The sequence below is a fragment of the Magnolia sinica genome, chromosome 16 (assembly GCF_029962835.1).
Source record: "Magnolia sinica isolate HGM2019 chromosome 16, MsV1, whole genome shotgun sequence".
Classification (NCBI taxonomy): Eukaryota; Viridiplantae; Streptophyta; class Magnoliopsida; order Magnoliales; family Magnoliaceae; genus Magnolia; species Magnolia sinica.
In genome coordinates, this window is record NC_080588.1 from 3,211,063 (window position 1) to 3,236,863 (window position 25,801).

The window sequence follows — 25,801 nt, forward strand, 5'->3', positions numbered from 1 at the left end:
CTCAAGCCTCACGTCCCCAGCCGTGCACTGCCTCCACGTTCCCTGGTTACAGCAGCAGCAGAAAAAAAACCGAGCACCTTTCAACCGAGCTCTCCCTTTTTCCTTTTTTCTTCCTTCCCGTTTCTCACGTTTCTTCCTTTTTCTTTTCTGGATTCACATCTCTTTCTTTCTTTAATAGCAGGAAGGCCGGTGGAAGGGAGTCCCGGCTGGAGTCGGTGCGCGCAGAAGAGCCCTTTCACAGCAAGGAATCGGCAGAAGAGGCGCGGGTCAGCTTACGCAGCCAGTAATCAGAGACTTCGTGCGGCCCGCTGTTCATTTTCTGATCAATTCTGCCAGCGTGGAAGTGGATGAATCTTCCCTCTCTATCATTTAGACGGTTCAGATCATCGAAAAGATTGATGATCGTGGCCCACAACTCCCCTGAATCTCCGAATTTTTCGGAGGCGCGTAAGGTTCATGCAGACTTGCTGACGTGATCGGTAGGCCCCATAGTGATGTTTTATGAGAAATCGACACCATCCATTGAAATCCTCGTGAAAATCCAGTCAGGGACGAGTGGTTTTTGCAGGTTCTTGTGTGGCCCACTGGATATTGTATTCCACCGTCCATCCTGAGTTTCGACGGTCAAAATCCGCTACACGCTGCTTCCTAGAAAAATTCCACCTAGGTGAGGTTAATAACCCTCCTCTGTACACAATGGACGGTCCAGATTGATAATTTTGATGAGGAATAGGCCCCACTGCACGGAACCGACGGACGGCGCAAGGACATTGTGTCCGTTCTTGAATTGGAGAAGAGAGTCGGTCAGCGTGCGCTAACCGACTTGGAGAAGTTCAGTGCACGGCTAGTGCACTTGTGTACCGTGCACATGCGATGCACATGAGGTCCTATGAAGACTTCGTGAGAAATCCGCTCCGTCCATCCATTTTGTCAACTCAATTAATGCGTAGATACCAATTTTTAAGCATATCTAGATAGCAGGTGGGACCCAAATCAAGGGTTTATGGGCTGATCTGTCTGTTGGGACACTTGCACAGGGATTGAACGGATGAAATTTGACATGTACGGTTAATTTGTGGTCCTCGGTCGATGTATGAATTTTCGAGCTGAACGGATGATGGGAACCCTGTGATCTTGCATTCTGGATGTCCTTTGGGCCACTTGAGCTTCAGTTTCTCGATTTTCTTGAATCACTGACGTGCACATTCGTCGATCTTGGTCTCCTGGGGTCCGTCGCTTGCCTTGGTGACTTTAGACTGTTAAATCCATACTTTTAGTACCCTTTTCCAGTCCAAGCTCGTGAATACGCCCTGCATCACAAATATAATTAAATCAGGCCGTTAAACAATACTATGTTTGTAAATCCTGGCAATGACTGGGGTCTGATATGCAATATTTGACCCTCAACAGAAGGATAGCAGAAAAATACAGAATAGTGGGAGCCCAAGCACACATCCATCTAGTTAGTAATATGGGGATCTCCATCCAGTGTGCCATGCTATCAATGGCTCACAGTCTATAAACCATTAGGTGGGGATGAGAGAATGGACGGCTAGGAAAAATAACAAAAAAAAAAAAAAATGGAGATGAGAGCCCAAGCACACACCCATCTAGTTAGTAATTTGGGGATGTCCTACTGCGCCATGATACCAATGGCCCACACTCTATAAACCATTAGATGGGCGGGTGGGGATGAGAGAATGGTTGGCTAAGAAAAATAATTTTTTTAAAAAATAGAGAATGAGAAAATGGACGGCTAAAAAAATAGAAAAAAATAAAAATAAAAATTGAGGATGAGACTGTGGACGGCTAGGGAAAAAAATTGAAGATGAACATAGGAAAAAAATAAATTGTCAAGAATGGGATTCGAACCCATGCCCTTTCGGACCAGTACCTGAAACTGGCGCCTTAGACCAACTCGGCCATCTTGACTTGATATTGTTTCTCTAAAATATATATTATTAATTAAGTAAACTCTCCGACCATGTTTTTTCCCTCGCCTAAGTTACAGTATTCGGATCTTCTGGCTTAAGAATCGAGCTCGGCTCAGCACTTTTCGTATGGGGTCCACCTTAACGTGGAGCAGATATCCAATCCGTCCATCGTATAATTACACCCACCTATTTTATACATGGATCCCAAAATCTAGACCAATCCAAAACTCAAGCGAGCCACACCACATGAACAGTTGGCTCAGGATGCAAACAATTAAAACCTGTGTGGGGTCCATCTTTTTTTTTTTTATTATGTACCATCCAATCCTTTAATAATATGATCCTGTTAGTAAGTAACAACATTGCTACTGGTTGGTGTTAGTGGGCCCAACGATGATGTATATATTTAATCCGAGCTGTCCATCCATTTTTCTATCTCAATTTATGGCATAATCCCAAAAATGCATAAGATCCAAATTTAAAGTGGACCACACCACATGAAAATAGTGGTGATTAAACGGATTAAAAGCCCATCAATGAAAATTCTTATGCACAGTTTATCTGCCATCCAACCGATTGATTAGGTCATAGATACTTGGAGAAGGTAAAACACAAATATCTTGATCCAAAACTGATATTGGCCTAAGGTATTTTTTAATGGCGGGCTTTCCAGCAATTTTTCTTATGACATGGTCCACTTGATATTTGGATCTAACTCATTTTTTGGATTATACAATACATTCAACTGGAAAAATAGATGAACAGCTTGAATTAAACACATACATCTTTGTTGGGCCAGACTAGTACCAACTATCTGCTAGGTGGCTGATGGCCGTCACAATATGTAATCCACAGCGTAGGACAACGTCCCAACCAATACTAGGTCAACTAGATGTGGGCCTACCTTGACATGTATGTAAAATCCACTCCAACCATAATGGGTCAAGATGATAATTTAGGGGTATTGCTTCAACATCAGCCACATCCATAATTCTAGTAAGCCACATGAGTGGAAACTATGTAGGGAACACCTACTATCAAAATCACTTCACTTGGTGTGATCCACATACATTAGGTATGGGTCTAATGTTTGGTCTACATGTATTAACCTCCACAAGCCAATTAATGGACGGAATAGATTTCACATAAACGTCATATTGGGCCCCCGTAAAAATTCAATAGAAGGCTTCTCCTCTCCCACTGTTTTTTATTTTGTGGCCTAGTAAATCACAAATCGGCCATATTTTTTGCACCCAACGGTTCAATTGATACCATAGATTGAATTGTTTGAAAGAATCACTCGGAACACATCATGGTGAGGCTCACTTACAATACACTTATTTTAAGTTTGCATGACCGATGGTAATTTGTTGCGCAAAAGTTCTCTAGCAGTACGGTGCGTAGGAGTGTGTGTGTGTAGATGCATGCTCACCTGGGCACCTTTGCACACGTGTCATGTGCCTCTATTCCAAACGGTTCATGTGATGCGGCATCCCATGAAACCCTAAAGACCAATTTATACCCTAATCTAAAACTCGAGTAGGCTATAGCAAAGAGAGATGCAAATTAAGGGAGGAAACTGTTTTATTTTTCCACAGCCCACCAAAGTTTGAGATCAAAGTAAAAGTTGGGCCATATAGGTTTCATGGGGTGCTGCATCACATGCACCATTTAGATCTTGGACTCACATAACATATGATGAGTTTTCACGAAAATTCGTGAGAATGAGTGTGCAGCTTAGCATTTGGATATATATATATATAGGGAAAAGGTACTATGCGCTCGAGCTGATGGGAACGTCCCATGAGGTCGAGCTGTGTGGGCCCCACCGTGATGCGTTTCGAACATCTACCCTATCAGTCAAATGCATCATTCCATCGTGGGCCTAGGTCTCAAAAATCAAGTCAATCCGTGACTTCTGTGGGCCACACCACATACAGAAGTGGGGAGGGGCCGTGCACCATTAAAACATTCATAATCATTTTTTGGGCCCACCGAGATGTGGTTTGCAAATCCAGCCCATCCATTATGTGTTTCCCACTTGGATGAGGGTTCAAACCAAGTTTAAGCAGCATTCAAAACTCAGGTGGGCCCCACCAAGTGCTTTTATATGTTTTTGGCATGTCTTCACATGATTTTAGATGGTATGGCCCACCTGAGTTCCGTATACGACTGATTTTTGGGATATCCCATAATTTAGAGGGGACCCATCAAATGCACGGTGTTGATGGTCGACAAGCATCACGGTGGGACCCACACAGCTCGACCTCACGGGAGCTTATTGTGAGGTCGAGCGCATAGTACCTTTTCCCATATATATATATATATATATATATATATATATATGAGTCATGCTCACCTATGCATGTGTTCACCTTTGCACATGTATCATAGGTGTGTAATCCGAAAAGTCCATGTGATGCAGAATCCGATGAAACCCCAAGGGATAAATTTTCACCCTGATCTTAAAATTCTGGTGGGCCATAGCAAAGGGAAATGCAAGTCAAGGGAGAATTTTGTATTCATTTTTTATGGCCCACCAAAGTTTTGGATCAAAGAAAAATTAGGCCCGGGGGGTTTTATGAGGTGCTACTTCACGTGGACCGTTTAGATTTTGGAGTCACGTCACGTACGATGAGTTCTCAAAAAAGTTCGCACGATTTTATGTGCGAATTAGTGCACAGCTAAGTAGTCGGCATGTGTGTGTGTGCACGCGCGTGCGCGTGTGTGTGTGAATGCTCATCTACTCACCTTCTTACATGAGCACCTTTGCACACATGTTATGACACAAGAATGGTCCACATGATGTGGCACCCCTTGAAACCTCACTGGCCCAATTTCCAGCTCGATTAGAGCTGGGCATTTTAGATCCAATCTGGTGGATTCGACCCAATCAGACCCGATCCGACCCAATTCGAACAGAACTGATGGTCTAGATCGGTCAGGATCGGGTAGCCCCTATCCATATCCGAAACATTTTTTCGGGTCAGGTATAGATAGCACCTGTTCCAAACTGACCCGATCCGTAATCCGATCCGATTGGATCTGATTCGGACCAATCCGATCCGAACCATCCAACGTGGAATATGTAATTATCACTTTGAAATTGAAGTGGTTGCTTTTCAAAGTCTCAACAGCAAGAAGACAGCTAACTAAGCTCTCCTTCTCCGATATTGCTTTCCCTCCTTTCATCTCTCTCTACATTCATATTTATAGAGACCTTTTACCCATCAACATCCCACACCTCCTCAATACAATCTCTCTCGCTCTCTCTCTGTCTCTCTCTCTCTGAAAATGGATTCTTCTTCTTCTTCTTCCTTCTCTTGCACTGCCAAAGTAATGCTGGTAATGTTAGTATTATCAACCTCATCAATGGCAGCCTCTACAAATAACTTCCAACAAGACTTCGATATCACGTGGGGTGACAGCCGTGCTAAGATTCTCAACAATGGGAATCGTCTAATCCTATCTCTCGACAAAACCTCCAGCTCCGGCTTCCAATCCAAGCATTCCTATCTCTTCGGTGAGATCACCATGCAATTGAAGCGCGTCCCTGGCAACTCCGCCGGCACCGGCACCGCCTTCTACGTGAGTTTCTCCACTTCTTCACACATCCAAGCTGTAGACTGGTGGGCCCTACCATGTAGACGATGGTCAACTCATCTACCTTTTTTTCTTTTGTCAGGGAAGAAGTAGCAGGCGAGCAATGGATCTCAATCTCACCTTATTGCCAGCAAATCCACTAATGTCAGGTTCTTCTATATATGTGTGTGCCTATATAAATCAATGGATAGGAATTCCCTGTACGGTGTGTGGGCCCAAGTAGCCTCATATGTCAAGGTGAAACCACAGGATAGGAGTGACAATGGTGGATTGAAATTGGACCCAAAACAGCCATTTTCAGACGATCCTGACCTTTAAAATAAGGGTGTCCAAAGTTGATGGCCATACCATTGTTACTGTAATCGTCCATTTAGCATGCCCATGATCGAGTGGCTTTTTAGTTATACATTCATGTTTATTTTTGGGTCATGTTCCTATTAATGATATAAAAATCCTATCCAACGGTTATTGTTAATCATATGTGGGCCAAGTTAATCATATGTGGGCCTACTTGGCCCACATAGGAATTTGCACTTACATAAAGGTGAGGAACTCTCTTAGAGACTGTCACGGGAAGTTCCTTATAAAGGAAGCTAGGTGTGGCCCACCTGAAGGGAACGTCAGTGCTCGTACAACTCGGAGCTCGAGGAGAGTCAGTGCTCGTCTTCGCATGACACATACCTAGAGCTGCTATATAGTTGGTGTCAACTAGCTACAGACAGCAGACTGTCAGCAATACGTGAAGCTTCTTTAGGAAGCTATAAGCTGGTCTGAGCTTTAAACAAGCAATACGTTTTTCTCCTATTGAGTAAACTATGTGAGGCCTATCTTAAATTTTTTGGTTTATCCACACTGTCCATCAGTTTTTCCAGATCACTTTAAGGGTTGATACTAAATTTTAAGTATATCCAATAATCAAGTAAATCATACCATAGGAAACAATGAGAGTAATGATTTCCACACCGTTGAAAAAAATTGAACGATCCGAACCTTGCCCAATCCGATCCGACTCGGGTTTTCTGATCGAGTCGGACTCGGATCGGTTCAAGCCAGTAAGGGTTCGGATCGGTTCGAGTTAGATGGCCCGGACTCAGTGCTGGATCGGATCGAGTTCGGGTCAGGCTCTGCAAATTTCGAACCGAGTCGAGTTGGACCCAATCTGATCCGACTCGGTCCGATGCCCAGCTCTAAGCTCGATACAAAACTCTAGTGAGCCATAGCAAAGAGAAATACAAATCAAGAGAGGAAACTATTTCCTTTTGCTATGGCCCAGTAGAGTTTTTTATCGGGCTGAAAGTTGGGCAAGTTGGGCTTGTGTGGTTTTAAGGGGTGCCGCATCACGTGGACCATTTAAATTCTATGCCCATGACACAATTGCAAAGGTACGCAAGGTGCCCATGTGAGAATTTATCTCCCGTTACATGAGTGCAAGATCGAAACGTCCATGTGATACAACACCTCATGAAACTCCCTTGGCCTAACTTTTACCCTGATCTAAGACTTTGGTGGGCTATGGAAAAATGAGATAGTTTCTTCCCTTAATTTGCCTCTCTTTTTTCATGGTCCACTAAAGTATTGGTTCAGGGTAAACGTTGGGCATTAGGGGTTCATGGAGTGCTACATCACGTCGACGGTTTAAATCTTACACTCATATCATTGGAGATGAGTTTTCAAAAAGTTCTCACAAGTTCTCATGAGAATGGTGCGCAGGCGAGCATTACTCTACACACACACACACACGAGTTGAGTTTTGGATTGAGTAGAGTAAGTACCAAGTTGGATTTCGAGTTGGGTCGAGTTGAGTTACTGGGTAACCTGAACTCAACTCAGTTTGAGTTTGAATTGGACACAGTCTACTAAGTTCATATTGACTCACCTACTTGATTCGGATCGAATTGCGTTTGAACGCGTCAAATGAGGTAAATTTGCCGAGTCGAGTCATCTTATGCCCAACTCTAATGGCAATGATGTAAATGGACCGGGTCCAAGCCCAACCAAATAAAATAACATGAACAGAGTTAGCTTGATAGGTCCATGAGTTGACGCCCAAGCCCACCCGGACTTGGTTGAGTCGGATCCGGTTCTTTACCACATGTCACGGGTCACCTTGAAAATATGCCTAACTCAGCCTAACTCGGACGAGTCACTCTCCCCTAACTAGAGGTGGTCACGACTCAGACTCAAGACCGGACAAGTCCCAACCCCAACCGACGGCCTAGCGCAATCACAGCCCCAATGAATGGGACACGGCTTCACGCGCGCGTTGACCTAGCAAACCTAATCTAGGGATTTGGACGAGGATTTCCTGCGAAAGTCTTTCGCAGGAAGTTCCTGCGCTGGGACGCATGGTGGGGGCCACCGTGATGCTTATGAGAAATCTAACCCGTCCATCCGTTTTTTAAGCTAATTTTAGTATATGTAACTGAAAATTAGGAGGATATAAGACTCAAGTGGGCCATACGAGATGAAACAGTGGAAAAGGAATGTCTACCGTTGAAACCTTCTTAGGCTCCACCTTGATGTTTATATTCCATCCAAGTCGTTTATAAGGTCATTTTCACTGGGATGAAGTGAAAATACCAAAAATTAGACCGAGAAAAAACCTTCGTGGCCATATGAATGTTTCAACAGTGGTCACTAAATCTCCACTGTTTCCTCTCATGTGGTCTATTCGAGTTTTGAATATACCTTATTTTTGGCTGCATATCTGATTTTAGATGATCTCTAAAATCGGATGGACGGTGTGGCTTTCTCACAAACATCTCAGTGGGCTCCACTCAGATTCCCTGCGCAGGAACTTCCTGCGAAAGGCTTTCGCAGGAAATCCGGGTCCGATCTGGAGGCGCGGATTGGGTAGGGATTGGCTACTCCCCCTGCCACCAGCCAATGGCTAGTGGCTAGTGGTCGGTGCTCCGTGGGCCCCACCATTATGTATGTGTTTCATCCGTGCCGTCCACCCATTCTTCGAGATCATTTTATGTTATGAGCCCAAAAATGAGGTTGATCCAATGCTCAAGTAGACCGCACGGTATTTATTGAATGCCTACCATTAAAATCCTCTTGGGGGCCACAAAAGTTTTGGATCAAGCTGATATATATTTTTTTCCCTTAATACAAGTCTGAATGACCTAATCAACAGGTTAGATGTCAAATAAATATTACAGTGGGCCCCAGGAGGTTTTTAATGGTGAACATTCAATCACTGTAGTTTTCCCATGGTGTGGTCCACCTGAGATTTAGATCTACATCATTTTTGGGCTCAACACTAAAATTATCTTTCAAAATGGATGAACGGTGTGGATAAAACACATATACCATGGTCGGTCCAAGTCGCATCGACCACTAGCCACCTGGTTGCTGGCGCGTCACTAGCCAATCCGCGTCCGTACCAGTGGGACCTAGCTAGAGACGGACGCTCCTGTCAGGGGCACTGTGGGGCCCACCGTGTTGTGTATGTTTTATCCATGCTATTAATCCATTTTTACATATCATTTAAGGCTGTGAACCCCAAAAGGAGGCTAATTGAATGCTCAATTGCATCACACCAAAGGAAGCAGTGGGGATTGAATTCCTGACATTGAAAGCTTCCTAATACCCACTGTGATGTTTGTTTGCAATCCTAACCTGTTCATGAGATCACATACATGAAAACGTAAATATCAGCTTAATCCAAAACTTCTGTGCCCCCCAAGAAGTTTTCAACGGTAATCTTTCAATCCCCAAGTAATTCCTATGATGTGGTCCACTTGAGCCTTTAATTTACTTCTTTTTTTAGTATCATGCCTTCAAATGATCTGTCAAAATGGATGGACGGCGTGGATAAAACTAATACATCACGGAGGACTCCATGGAGCCCCTGATAGGACCATCTGTATCTCTCTAGGTCCATCAATCAGCACCCGGACTTGGGAAATCTAACCATCGAAAATCATTTGTCTGACTCCTTTGATAGTTCAGCACAATGGTGGTGACTCTCAACGGTAGAAAAAACGGTATATTTAGAAGACAATCCAGACCGACCATAAGTTAAAAGACCACACTGAAGACGATAGTGACCATCTGATTTTTCCCTTGGAATTTGGACCATTCACATTTATTTTTCTTGGCTGTATTTGATTTCCTGCATTAGCGGCGGTGATTGGGTACTACCCCACCAAGACCTGGCTAGAGACGGACGGTCTTGTCTTTGGGCTCTGTGGGCCCCGCATTGATGTATGTTTTTTGTCCATACGTATGTCTATTCATTTTGACAAATCATTTTAAATAATAAGTTTGAAAGTGATATATATCGAATGTTTAAGTAAACCAAAGCACACCACACCACACCACACCACACCCCACAGCCTTGTAGGTAATAACGAAGAGTAAATGCCTACAGGTGGTAGTTTCGGATCAATCTGATATTTGGTTTTTTCCTATTCAGGTCCACGTGACCTTATGAATGGGTTGAATGTCTAATGAACATTGCGATGGGCCTTAAAAAGGTTTTATTGTTGTGGTCATTGTTACGTGTTTGAGGTGTGGTCCATTCTAATTTCTAGCCTTCCATTTGACTCCTTTTTAAGCTCGCGCATTAAAATAATCTTTCAAAATGGATGGGCAGTGCGAATAAAACACCTATTTCACAGTCGACCCCACGAGCCCCTAACATAGGGTCGTGGTGGGGGTAATATCCAAATCTGCACCCCCACTGTAGGAGGATGAGTCACCGCCATTCTCGGAATGGCAGTCAACTGGCATGATAGGTCTTCCTCTAGAATCACATGGGAGAACTAATTGAAACTCTGGTTACCTACGCGCTTGATACACCCGCACCTATAAATAGTACATATGACACATAATAACTCAATTTAAACTGACTAAAATGCGGAATCTACTGTCTATAAACAATCTTAGCCATTGATTTGTGGACACTTGTTTTTCTAAAATAAGCTCATAAGATATTTCTCATTTTTTACCGTCCAATAAATGTTCAATAATCTAATATTTAAAGGGATTTCAAAGCTTTTGTATGATGATGGGATGACCAATCATTAATTCCATCTGATCAATGGCTTGCAAAATAAACGGTCAAAATTGAACAGAGAAATAAAATAGGTCAAATCATCGTCTTGAAAAATCCATTCCACATATCCAACTTGCTATTGCTTATGATTTCAAGGAGTATCTTGATTTGATAATGCTAACCATCCAATCCATGGTTTGTAAAAATTGGAGTGCCGTGAAAGATGACCCCACATTAAAAGACTTAGGCTCATCTAACGGCCGTGATTATTTTTACCATGGTTTTCACTCAATGAAACAAGCAAATAAACTGCCTAGATTAATGATTGCCCATGGCACATGTGATGCAGGGATGGATGTGACGAGGTTGATCACTGCTTGTCTCCCTTGAGGGGATAACTATTCCGAAATGATGGAGCTTATGTAGAATTCACAAGAAAAAATAAGAAAATAAAAATAAATTATAGAAATTTAAAAATTGATTGATAAATAGTAAAAGTGAATTTACAACACTTTAAATAATGATATCAAACCTTCGAATAAGTTTCAAGATCAAACTCCAGTTCAAACTCCTTAAAATCTGTAACTTACTATAAATAGATAGTCATGATCTTCACTGAACTTTATAATTTTTGGGCAAAATTAATAAGTGTCCTATTTAGCTTAACCATCTTATTCTACTAATAATTCTAAATACTTTTCATCTTGGACACAACTCTTAGAGCTCAGAAGATGAAGAGTTATAATCAAATTAAATTTTGCTATAAATTGTAAAAACAAAAATAAAATGAATTTTTAACCGTCGATCTGGTGGAATCTTGCAAATTCGGCGTGATAACCTAGCATAGCAAGTTGGTGGCTAAATTAGCTTCTACTACCCAAAATCATATATGATACATCGAATAACTTATTTCAATTTGTAAGATACATTTGTTTTAAGATTCTGATAATCCAGATCACTTCCATGCGAGATACACCTATTTTAAGATTATGACGGTCCGGATCACTTCCGCCTCCAATCAGGCCATCTCTAGTCCATCTTAGACATAAAAGTATTTGCGACCCACTCTACATCAACATGACACTTAAAAATATTGTATATGTTGCTAATGTCCACGTGAAGGTGGGGAGTCATCTCCAGGTGTATGAAATTTCTTAATAGTGTCTACATGCCCCGTCTATCATCCATCACACACCGTCAGAGTATCAAAATATTTCTCAATCACATGTTCATGAATGTTACTCTTGATAAATCACATCCATCCCTAGGAATACTACCCATTCTTTTGGCCAAAGTACCTCTTTAAATAAAGAAAAAAGATCCAATTTAGGTGGACTAATGAGGCAGTTTCCTCAAAAGTCTACATGAGATTGATAGGTGATTTAATAAGACTTGTTTTTAAGACCGTTGAATTGTGACTCCCTTTAAGTAATTAAATAAGTGGACCCCACCCTATTTGCTCATAGGTTATACCATGAGGAATTATATGAACCCTTAGCCTAGGACACGAACAAAATCCTCGAGCCTTGAGTTCAAACAGGAAAGTGCGGCGGCTCGACGATCTAGACCATTGTTTAGATGGGCCACAACATGAATGGACACATGCCATAAAAGCTCCCTTCGATCGAGAACTGATACTGTCCAATATTGGTTTTTTTAAATAAATTGAATGTGGGCCATTGTTGTATTTTTTTTTTCAACCGTCTATTTTTCAAGATACCAAGAAGAGTTATGATCATTGGATCATGATGGTTTTTTATACGAACCCCCCCATCTATGGTGGGAAGCATCCAACTAAGAGTCTAGATCGCTAATCAGTGGGCCCAACTTGTCCAAATTCAAGGGTGGAGGATGTGTTTTATGATGGTATAGAACAAAATTTCAAAAAAATTTAGAATTACACCACACGTTACGTTGGGAGAAGGACAGTATATGACTTAAAAATAGTTAGTGGTAGTCCCTTTAGCAGGTGGGGGATTGAGATATAAAGCAACATTCTCTTAAGCTATCACACTTTTTTTAATGCCTTAGAAAGAGCTACAAGCCAGCTCATGTACACCCCCACACATTTGCCAGCATGGCACATGGGTGCAAGATCCAATCCAGTCCATCCATCTGAGGGGTATCATCATGTAGATGCTCTAACCCAAGAATCAGGCGCGTTCATTGGTTGGGTGAGCTAGGGTTTAGGTAACAAATGTATGGCTGAGAAAAAAATGAATAGAGTTTTCTAACCGTCCAGTTGCTTGAAATATCGTGCCCCGCGTGCTAAGTGGGCTAGTTTGATTTTTGGGTGAGAACATCTACGGCGGTGGGTGCGCCGGATGGATGGCTGGGATATTGCACCTGTCTACCATGTTGGCATATGTGTGGTACATAGATGGTACAACTTGTGCACACGTGTTGCTTGGGGACCTTTCCATGCTGGAATGCAATCTTGACTAGTGAGATGAGTGAAATGAGGCTGTATTCTCTACTAGCCCATACAACTCTGTGTGGAGACTTCATTAATATACACATAAAACTTACTTTTGTATAAATGTTATTCAACTATCCCTGTGGGCCATTGCATCACGTGTATGCCATCCAACCTGTATATTAGATGAATCCCACCATGATGATAGGATGCTTCAAAAATTAGGTCTAAAAAATCATTAAATCATCGAGATTCATCCAAAAACTTTTAAAAGATCACATGGTGCATGGCCCACATGATGGTTGGATTACTTGAATTGTTTGGGTGTTTTGCTTTCTTAATTGAGTGAACCTTCCTTGGATTTAATACACAAATCTCAATTGGGTTTTGACTGGTGTTCCCAAATGGAATAGGTCAAGCTTGGGTTTATAATAGAAGTACCTAATTGGACATTTTTTTCATATTAGCTAGGAATGGACAGGGGCTATGAGGGGCCACCGTGATTTATGTGTTTTATCCATGTTATTCATCAATTTTACTATGTCATTTTAGGATACAAGTCCATAAATAGTTAATTGCCATCCAACTTATTCATAAGGTCACATAAAAGGAAAAACACTAACATCAGCTTACTCCAAAACTTCAATAACCCTCAAAAAGTTTTCAACGTTGGGTGTTTAATCTCTACCATGTGGTCTACATAAGCCCTAGATTTGTCTCAATTTTAGGCCTATACCTTAAAAAGATACGGCACAATAGATAGATGGTGCGGATAAAACTCATATATCATAATAGCTCCTTTGAACCCTTATTTGTTCTTACCTAGGGACAAGGTTGGTACCCAATCCCTATCCCATCTAATTTCAACTCGACAAGTGGAGCCTATAATTTTTAATTGGAACCCGTGGACTTTCGAGTAACATGATACATGAAAAGTGCCTCAAAAGCCCTAAATTAGATATATAGTATGAATAAAACCCATATATCATAGTGACCCCTCAAAGCCCCTTTTCGTTCCTAGCTAGGGATGGGGTAATACCTAATTCCCTCCCATCTAATTTTAATTTAGGTGAGTGGAGCCCATGGGTTTTCATTGAAACCCGTGCACTTCTTAGTCATGTCGTACATGAAGAGTGCCTCCAAGGTCTGGACGGTGTGGATAAAACTCATATATCAAACTTTCAGAGCCCTTGTCCGTTCCTAACTAGGGACGGAATCATACCCAATTCCATCCCATTTCAATTAGAAATTTCGACAAGTGGGGCCCATAGATTTCAATTGGAACCCATAGACTTTGGAGTCACATGGTGTATGAAGAATGCCTCCAAAGTCTACTGCATTAAATCATCCAAGGGACCAATATTTTGACATTTATCGTTTGAGTGTGAATAGTTGTGGTGGTTTTTTTACTCTCAAGTAGAAAATTTTTCTCCTCAACATATTCCATCTATTGGTTGGCCACAACCGACGGATGATATTTCGTACTATCCGTTGGCTTTCTTGACAAAATTGACAAGTCATGTGTATACGCCAAACTTCAATGTATGGTCTATAATTATGAGGCCATTTTTCTACAAGATCTTGTAAAATCTATTGTCTGAGTTATTCTTGCCTATAAATATTTATTTATTTGAGTGTAAAAGATTATTCACCTACCTATTAGGCCCACCTTATTGCGTGAATGTCATCTGACCAGCGCACTGAGGGAACCCTAACATGACGATGAGATGCTCCAAAAATCAAATATATACAATCATTAAATAGAGCCATATAATATATATATACACACATAAAACAACCAAATTCAAGTGATGACTCACATGATGGTCGGATTAGCCTAAGGTGTCTAAATAGTGGAGAGATTTTACTGGGTAGATTAAACATCTGTCATCTGACTAGCACATTGAGGGAACCCTAACATGACGATAGGATGCTTCAAAAATCAAGCATATTCAATTATTAAGTGGTATATATGGTATATATATATATATATATATATATATATATATATATACCATATATACCACTTAATAATTGAATATGCTTGATTTTTGAAGCATCCTATCGTCAATATATATACACACACACGCGCGCATAAAACCTCCAAATTCAAGTGGTGACCCACATGATGGTTGGATTAGCCTAAGGTGTCTAAATAGTGGAGAGATTTATGGGATAGATTGAAAGGAACACCGACGCTATGGTGGGCCGCTAGCAACCAGATCAATGGATTCTACAAAGGCTTGTAAAGTAACAAACCTGAAAAATCATTGCAATAATAATGAACTTTTCTAAAAGCTACAAAATTTCTTAGAAAGTGGGATTTTAATTAACATTAAGGAGGGAAATTATCTAAACACCCACGTGTTAGATTTTCTTTTAAATTAATGAATTGAGAGTTGTGAGCTCCATGAGGTATATGTCTAACATCCAAACCGTTCAACAGACTCATCATACTATAATTACTAGTTGGACTAAAACTCTAGCATATCAAATGATAAGATGGGCAAAATCATAAAAACTAATATATACCATTTAAATTAATGTGTAGCCTATTTTTAAAGGTGTCAATGTCATTGTGGGTCTCATGTGTTTGACAATTTGGATGTTATACAGAGACCAGGTGGGCTCCTCATTTCTCGAAATTCACTACCTTTGAAAAAGAAAATTTAGGTGGGTCCCATTTTAGTGCATTTTGATACTCTCAGGCGTTGAAAAAGCAGCTTCCCTGGATTATCATCGAATCTGATTAGGTGCGCCCTAGCCTCACCAAAACCGGTGCAGCATGTACCATGGGGCCCACCTTGATATGTTTATTCTACATCCACACCATTCATCCGTTTTTCTAGATTATTTTAGAGCATAATCCCAATAATGAAGTAGATCCAATTATAGGAAGGACCATACCATTAGAAACAGTTTTGATTGATCATTAGTGGGCCATAAAAGTTTTGGGTCAAGCTGATTCTTATTTTTTATCCTTCATCCATGTTTTTTGACCTTATCAACGGGTTGGATGGTAAATAAACATTACCAAAACATGACGGTGGATTCTAGGAAGTTTTTAACAGTAGGATGTTAAATCACCACCGTTTCCTTTAGTGTGGTCCACTTGAGATTTGAATATTCTTCTTTTTTGGGTTCATGCACTAAAATGATATGTTAAAACTGATGGACAGAGTGGATATAGATTACACACATCAAGGTGGGCCCCACGGTAAGGGCCGTACCTAATAGGCTATGGATTTTAATCTCGCAATGGGATTGATCGGTAAAATGCAAATTTCTGAGGAGCTTTGCCGTAAATTTCCTTTTTTTTTTTTTTTTAAATTAATGAGAGAGGTCTGCTGATCCCACACCTACAGGCACACGTGCCAATATAGAACACATGTATGAGATCAGATCTTATCATCAGGTGGATCACATCATTTAGATCACTTGTCCAAAAAATCAATATGTTCCTTACTGCGGATAAGCAACAGCAGACTTCAAGAAATCATCTTAATGGTCAGATTGCATGGTATATCGTGGCCAACCCAAGGAGTATAACTACCTGATTTTTGAGACAGAAGATCTAGGAATTATTTCAAACCAGATGAAAAGCCCAGATCTCACACATGCGTTCCATATTGGCACGTGCGCCTGCAACCCCAACCTTTAAGGACATGTTTGGCAACCAAATCTCGATCCCATTAGATTTGATTCCTTGAAAATGACACCAGCAACGTACAAAGAAGGACAATTATTATGGCTTCCCGGATGCAGCCAATCTGGAAAAAAATAAAATAAAATAAAATAAAATAAAATAAAATAAAATATTTGATACGTCGCTGGAGTATGATGTTCTACACACATGCACACAGAAATTAGACACGTGGCCGATGGGTGCACTAAATCAAAGGGTCTGGATGAGGTCTCACTATCTAAAAATCATACTAAGCATATGATCCTAGTCGGATGATTTTTGAACACCTGATGGACGGTTATAAAAACAGAGAAAATCAAGGGTCCTTATTCAACAAAGAAATGCCTATTAACTACCGCACTAGCATACCTCGCAGAAACGTGGGCCTAGCTTTCTTGAGATAGACCCAGTCGGTCAGGTACACCGACTCGGAAGCGGATTGGGTGGTGTATCACACACTACCTACCTGGCTCTTCTGTGGGTCCCATCATGAGGTCTGCGTTATATCCAAACCGTCCGTTCATTTGGTGAGCTTGTCATAAGGATTGAGCCGAAAAATTAAATAGATTTAAAGATTAAGTGGACCCATTGAAACCCATTTAGGGTCAGGAGTTTTGGATCAATATGATATTTATTTTTTTGTCTTCATTCAGGTTAATCTGACCTTATAAATAAATAAAATGGAAAATAAATGTTTTATGGTGGACCCTATAAATGTTATAACAGTGAGAAAATTGCCTCACTGATATTTATGGTGTGGTCCACTAAAGCTTTGGATGCTACTCATTTTTGGACTGTGGTGTGTGGTACATGGCCAGCTTGGATGGAATGCCCATCGTTCCATTCATCAAAATTCACAACGTTCCAAACTTAAGTGGGCCGTACCACGTGAACTTAGAGCTTAGAAGTTTAAGATATAATTTTCAGAGTGGCCCACTTGAATGTTAGATCAATCTATTTTTGGAATAAGGGCCATTAATAGGGCAGTGCGTGAACCTCATGGATGGTGTGGATCTCATGCATATTAAGTAATTTCTTTCACATTAGAGAAATTAACACCCATGTGTACCTAGCACTTGGCAAACAATAAAACAAATCCGATAAAAAAAAGCTCGTGTGGTGATATTTGATTGGGCCACGAGTTAATACTTGAGATGGGGCATGCAAAGCACGTTCGATTGGGCGAGGTTTTCCGGCGGAACCCTGATAAAAAAGGTGGGCCACGTTTATATATATATATATATATATATATAGAGAGAGAGAGAGAGAGAGAGAGAGAGAGAGAGAGAGAGAGAGAGAGAGAGAGAGGCATGCTCACCTATGCACTTACGCACGTGTGCACCTTTTCACATGTGTCATGGGTGTCGAATCCGAACGGTCCATAAGATGCAGAATCCCATGAAACCTTAGGAGGTGAATTTGCACCCTGATTTAAGATTCTGGTGGACCATAGCAAAGAGAAATTCAAATCAAGGGAAGAAACTATTTGCATTTTTCATGACCCACCAAAGTTTTGGTTCAAAGTAAAAATTGGTATCAAGGAGTTTCAAGAGGTTCTGCTTCATGTGGACCGTTCAAATTCTCGAGACTCATCAGATATGATGAGTTCTCAAAAAAGTTCGTATATAGTACGTGCGAACTGGTTCGCAGGTGAGCGTTCCGCTATATATATATGCATGCAAAGCACGTTGGATTGGGCAAGGTTTTCGGCGGAACCCTGATAAAAAAAGGTGGGCCACGTGTGTATATATATATATATATATATATATATATATATATCAACCATTTTGATAGCTTATTTTAGAGAATTTTCTAAAAATTAAAGTAGATCCAAATCTCTGATGGACCATACCACGATTTAAACATTAAAAACTTATGAGGGGCCATAAAAGTTTTGGATCAAGCCATAAGCCTTTCATTTATAACCTTATCAAAAGGTTGGATGGTAAATAAACATTTTGGTGGTTGTTAAGAAGTTTTTAATATTAAGAATTCAATCACCATTATTTTCTGTGGTACGGTTCATTTGACATTTCAATTTACTTCATTTTTTAGATCATGTTTAAAAATAAGCTGTATAAGCAGCTAGACAAGTATGTTTGTAGACTACATAAATTAAGATAACCATATTATGTAGATGTTATATGACTAGGGGTATGTATCGAGCCGAACCGAGTCGAGTTGGCCTCAGCTTGACTCGGCCCGAGCACTAGTTGACCTCAGCTTTAACTCGGCTCGGCTCGGTCCTCGAACCTGACTGGCTAGCTTGGCTCAGTTTAATCAGCAACTCAAGTGAGTTCGAGCCAAGTCCGAGCCGAGTTCGCCTGTGAGGCATTTCCACAAACACTTGTACTACACCTTTAAAATCCCACTGTCGATAAAATAGCAGCAAAGGTTTTTCAAGTATTTTATCAAATACCTTCCAAGCAATATAAAAACCCAAAAAAAATAAATGACTTTTGTTTCATATACTTAGCTTCCTTACAACCAGCCACACTTCGTTGAGTCATTTCATCAAACATTTGGTGGGCAACATCAATATCAAAGTAATCGAGTTATTGAATTGGTTCGATCCAAGTTCGATTCAACTCAAGTTGAGCTGGGGCTCGCTTGAACTCGACTCGAACTCATTTTCGAGCTCAAAAAATAGCTTGACTCAGCTCTTACTCAACTTCAAACAGAGTCGAATCGAGCTTTTTCGAGTTGAGTCGAGCGAGCTAGCTCGCTCGGTTCATGTACATCCCCTGCATGTGACTAATCAAATCTCACCACATCAGGTCTCACCCAGTCATCTTCCATTAAGCATTTTCAATGTAAGTGGAATTCATGAGGCTGATGTAACATCAAGGTCTGTCAAACTTTGATGTAGCATCATTTCATTGGACCGATAGAAAGGAGCCCACAAACTTTCAAATGATTGTTTGGTCTTTATTGGTCAATGAAATAGTACCACATCATTGCCTACAGAACTCTCAGGTGGAGAAAAGGACCGTCCAATCAGTCTAATTTTCCTTACTTGATTTATCTAAAGTGTGTCCCACCATTTGTACGGTTTGGATTGGAGTAAACACATGCCACTTATGCTGTAGCTATGCGCACGAGTAGGAGTTGCCCCATACGCGGCCACACACTTGCACAGTCAACGTGTTTTCATTCTGACGAGTGGGGCCATATTTGGCTAATCCAGACCGTTAATATGTTGAGTCAATCCTTCCACTCAGCATCAACCTCATCGACGGTTGTAAACAAAGCCAACGGTCTAAATTCCACAACCAAAGTCGACAAAAAGACAAGAGTCGACTTCGTTCACCGAATAAAAGTCCTCCGACCGCACAGATAGGGTTGAAAGATCGCTGCCAGGTTTGGGCTATGACCCATCCACGTGGATTCCTTTAGGATGAATGGCTAGGATCGTGCCATTATATGGCGGTGGATAGACAGTGAGAGGAAAAAAAAAAAAAAAAAAGGGAAATCTTGTGCTCCCCACGTGAACTTTTTCCAGAAGAAAAGAACAGATTGGATTGAAATGAGACAAAATGACAATTATAACCTCAAATTTCTGATATTTTGCATTGCTTGCCCTTCATGAAGAACGAATATAAGCCGTTGATTGAGGGGTTTGCTAATTCCACAAGCGTGCGGAGCCTTTCACGTACACACGCAGTCGCATGTTTCAAAATGTAACATGTGCGTGAGATCTGAGCTTTTCATCAGATGTTCGAGAAATGGATCAGGCATTTCACACCTGAGGTGGGCCATCGCATTTCAAAACAAATGAACGGCTAGAAAAGAAAAAATGTTACCATCAAATTCACTTTGTCCATTGTAACCGCTGGCGAGAGACCAATGGACGGCTTGGATCTGGGATAAACACATTGGCACGTGTGAAGGCTCTGCTAAAAAACAAGCAGGAGTGAAAGAAGATCATTCATCTGGTGGGCCCCACATTAGATGAGCCAAGTTAAAAAAATCACGGGAAGACGATCCCATCTGTCCACAATCCAGATGTTAATAGGCTGGGTCGCAATTGGACGGCTGAAATCTTTCCAACCTTAGCCGCGCACGGAAAAGGTCGATCGTTTTTTGTTAATGCTCCGCATGTGTATAGCTCAGTTCATATACACGCAGGTACAGTTTAGCAAGCTAGCATACATATCACAAATCCAAGCCGTCAATCAGGTGGGACATACTTCATATATGTTATATTCCGAAAATCAGGTCCATTCACTCATCATGCTGGCAAGAACATACAGATGACTGACTGGCTGGCAACTTGTTCTGTACTGTGTGTCCCACCTGATGAAGCGACTGGCGTGTTTCGGGCAGGCAATCTAAGCCATGGAATCCACTAGATGGATGGTGGGATGTCGTATGCGTACGCCAGCTGGCATATCCGATGATTGGGTGAGATTGTTTGAAACAAGCGGACGGCTACCACAGGCTTTCACTACTAGCAATACGTTGTTCGACGTTTGTGGAAGCGGAATGAGTCCTGTCCCCGCCTGGACCGAATCGATCCAGTTAGGGGCTCTGTGGGGGACAAAGTGATGTATGGGATTTATCAACGCAGTTCATCTAATTTTTCATACCATTTTAGGGTGTGACCTAAAAAATGAGTTCGATTAAAAGCCTAAGTGGACCACAAAGTGGGGATTGAACGCTCACCGTTAAAAACTTCTTTGGGGTCACAGAAGTTTTGGATCAAGTTGAAAATTTTGTTTTCCCTTCATGCAGGTTATGTGACTTTATGAATAGGTTGTATGGCAAGTAAACATTACGCTGGACATTAGGAAAGTTTCAATCGGTGGGCATCATTATCACCGCTGCTTACAGTGGTGTAGCCCACCATTAAAAACTTCTTTGGGGCACAGACGTTTTGGATCAAGTTGAAATTTTTTGAAGGATGAATATATTCCTCATCACTTTTAGGGTGAGTTTTTGTCTTAAAAAGATAAATGTACTTTAAAAAAGGGACATATCCTCACTAAAAATTAAAATTCAGCTTACTTCTTAGTTGATTTGATCAGTTAATTTTAACTACAAAGTCGTGAACCGACAAAAAGGGTTTTTCAATTTTTTATTAAAAGATGTTTACACCCCACAATTATAATAATGTTGTTCATTAATTTTGTACTATTTTATTTGATGTGGTCTATTTGTGATGAGTTTTCCTATTAAATTTGGATTGATTATATGAAATTAAAACCCTTTACATGTGAACAAATTGAATTTACTTTACAACAACCTAGTGGGCCTTACATAAGATGTAAATGTGTTCAAAACGTGAGGCCCTTCTGCATAAGGGTTATTTGGTTGTTTCTTCTTCTTCTTCTTTTTTTTATGGGAAAGATGGTTTTTTTTTTTGTTCCATTTCTTCTTCCTTCCTTCTTCCTTTCTTTGGTTTTCTTTATACTTATTTTATGGAATTTTTTATTTTAAATTTGGTATAAATGGTGAGAGTTTGTGAAAGGAAAGAGGGTATGAAAGAATACTATAATAAATGAATTTTTATAATAGAATGATATTGTAATGAATGAGTTTTGTAATAGAAGAATATTGTAATGCATGAATTTTGTAATAAAATAATGTCGTTATGGATAAATGTGATGAACATTGGAATTGATGAATGTTGTAATGGACAACTGTTGTAATGGATGGTTGTTGTAATTAGAGGTGGGCATCGAGTCGAGTCGGATCAGATTAGGTCCAATTCGACTCGATCTGGTTTTTGTAAGTACCTGAGCCGAACTTGATCCGATTTAGGACTGAGTCCAGTAGGGCTGACTCAATCCGAATCGATTCTTTGTTGGCCTGACCCGAACCGAGTCCGACTCGGACAGGGAAACCGAGTCGGACTGAGTTGAGTCTGTCCGGTTGATTCAGACTAGGCTGAGTCAAGCCGAGCCGGGGACTCTCATGCTAGGAAGGAAACATGAGGAAAATCGGGAGAGAGAGGGAGAGAAAGGAGGAGAGAAAGAAGGAGAGGAGGGAATCAGGAGAGAAAGAAGGAGAAGAGGGAAATCGGGAGAGAAAGAGGGAGAGAAAGGAGAAGAGAAAGAAGGAGGGAAGGAGAGAAAGTCAGCTTGGGCTGCGGGTAGGGCTCGGGTTTGCGAAGAAGAAGGGTAAATGTAAAAAAAGAGAGACTAAAATTTGACTTTATACTACCTGATTCCGGTTTGAATCAGATCTGATCTGATCGGATTAAGTTGCTACATGACCCGAACTCGACTTGGTTTGGCGTCAGATCCGAGTGGGTCTACTCGATCTGACCCGACCCTGGCTTTCGATTCATATCGGATCGGATCCATCCAGTTCGGTGCAGTCGAATCTGACTAGTCGGGTTGGATCCTGCCCACCTCTAGTTATAATGGAAGAATGTTAAGATGGAAGTATATTATAATGGATAAATGTTGTATGATGGATCATCGATATCTAATGTGGATCACCCATATTCACTTTGGATTACCGATATTTTCACTGTGCATCGTCAATATTCGGTGTAGATTGTCGATATTCACTATGAACCGTTAATATTAAGAGTGGACCGCTGATATTCACTGTGGATTGGTGATATTAAGGGTGAATACTGATATTTACTGTAAACCGCTGATATTTCCATTGTGTATCACAAATATTCACTATGTATCGCCAATCCCACGAAAACAACTATAACTCCCTCATCGCATGTTCGATTTGGGTAATCTTATATTCGTTTGAAAGATTATTTGATGAATTTTCAAATGTATTGGGAATAATCTCATTTGAATATCATTTCATTGCCCCAAAATGGGTCCAAAATTCATCATTCACTATGAATTGCTGATATTCACTATGGGCCATCGATCTAATGAAAATGACTATAACTCCCTCGTTATATGTACGATTTAGGCGATTCGATACTCGTTGAAAAAATAATTTGATGACCTTTCAAGTGAATTTATAATCATCTAATTTGAACACCATTTATGTAACGCCCTGAAAATCGGAGGGTTGAGCAAAGCTCAACTCTCGAATTCCAACGCACCACTTATGTAACATAGATAATGATGATTAAATGTTATCCATATTAGTGCATTAAACATGAGTGAGATTACACTAAATCAACATATCATACTCCAGAGTTACTTAAATTGAACAAGCAGAAGACTGAGATGAATATATAAAGTATGTAAGTGTTTATCAATCCTCAGAGTATGAGTTTGTTACCAGGCTAAATAAATACATATATGGTTCTAAAATTTACAAAATATCAAGTGTAAAGGTTCAACTAATCCATAGTCCCAAAGTTTCGGTGATGCAACTCTAGGTTTACATAGACCCGCCTGAGAGTTGCATGTAGGAGAACTCCTCCTCGTCGAAGAAGTCCGGCTCCGTCGCATAAGCCTCGGAATAATCTGCATCTAAAACAGAATCTGGTTGGTGTTTTAAAACACCGTCCCAGAGTGAGAGTGAGTGATCAACTCAGTGGTACTATAGGGCAAATGTTAACATGTTATCAATTCAATCAAGTACTAATGATAAAGCAATACAACAATCATATCCTAAGTACTCTTGTTAATACAGGAATGATATGTTGTACTGATGCATGCCCTCGCTTGCACTCCCTCAGCGACATCATCTCACGATTGCTATGGTAAACTCCTTAAACGTGCGCTTCTTCGCCAAAACACATGCAATGCGGTGCATAGTCGTGTTAGCCAAGTAATTTATTAGGATTATTCATACAACAGATTCGGGAAGCTAAGTTATCTCCCTTTATATCATTAACCCAAGCAAGGATCCATCTAGGGTCGTCAATCTTAGTTAATCACATACGATACGCAAGTTGTAGGGCATCACCCCTGATGAAAGCAGTGGATAGGTAAGTTCACGAGTTTACACTTGAGGTCACTACGGAGAGACTCGTCACCTCAGCGTAGGCCTAGTTTATACTCAAGGCCACTACGGGAAGGCTCATCACCTCAGCGTAGGCCGACAACTCGAATACAATGTCTCATACCATCGTATTCGGCTCATGAGTTTAGGTTGCTCACTGGTCACTATGGGGAGGCTCGTCACCCCAGCGTAGGCCGACATCTTGACCATGGTGTCCCATACCACCATGCCCGACTCATGAGTCTTAGTGGATCTTGGTACAATGGTTGAAATGGGCTTTACATTGGTGAGTGGTACCTTAGATTCAAACAGTAGCGTCCATATATGGTAAACACACAATAGGCTAATCAGGCACTATAAGAAAAATGGGCAAAGGTTACTACAAAAAACCGTAGCTAAAGACCTTTTGCTACGGACCCAGTCCGTAGCACGTCCGTCGCTATTGGTGGGGTAGCTAAAGGTCAAAAAACCAATTGCTATGGATTATATCTGTAGAAATAGATATCAATAGCTATGCACAAAAGCCGTAGCTATAATTTCTGTAGCGAAATGTAGCTACACTTACAGATTAAATCCGCAGCAATAAATATCACTAACTACGGATAAAGGCTGTAGCTATACTTTCTGTAGCGAAATATACCTACGACTACAGATTAGATCTGTAGTAGTAGATATCACTAGCTACGGAAAAAAGCAGTAGCTATAATTTCTGTAGTAAAATGTACCTATGACTGCGGATAATATCAGTAGCTAAAAGTGGAATGAAATCCGTAGCAATATGCTGTAGTTAGCAATAGCTATGGTTTTCAGAATAATAGCTACGGCCAAAATTCGTAGCTATTTAAAAAAAAAATTGTAATAATGATGCCTATTTCCATTGCAAGAACCTGTTGTGATTGATAACTCATCTAAGCTTAATGCTGATAGGAATAGTACATAAAATACAATCAGGAAAAAAATGATGCATTTATTACAAATAACAATTAAATCATACAATGCATCCCACATTCACATTTCTAAATAAACAATACTTCACTTTGCTCAACCCATCATAAGAATTACAACTAAAGCGTGTCCTCATGTGTAAGAAACAAATACACTCCAATACAGTAAACACCCTTCATATAATGCAATAATGCTCACGTTTTTACAGAATTTTCTTCCTTCAGACGGTCAATTTCAACAAATGCAAAAGATAGAACTTCTTCTTTCCCTTAAACTGCAGATGTAACTTCTGTGGACTTTGACACAAGATCACTTTCAAGTTCTGAAACCCTTCCCTT

At 40.6% G+C, this 25,801-nt stretch overlaps 1 non-coding gene across 1 annotated transcript; it reads right to left on the bottom strand.

Annotated features, from left to right (window-relative positions):
• Positions 1 to 1,851: 1,851 nt before the first annotated feature.
• On the bottom strand, positions 1,852 to 1,932 carry TRNAL-CAG (transfer RNA leucine (anticodon CAG)). The gene has a single exon. It is a non-coding gene; the product is annotated as a tRNA-Leu (tRNA).
• Positions 1,933 to 25,801: the final 23,869 nt, after the last annotated feature.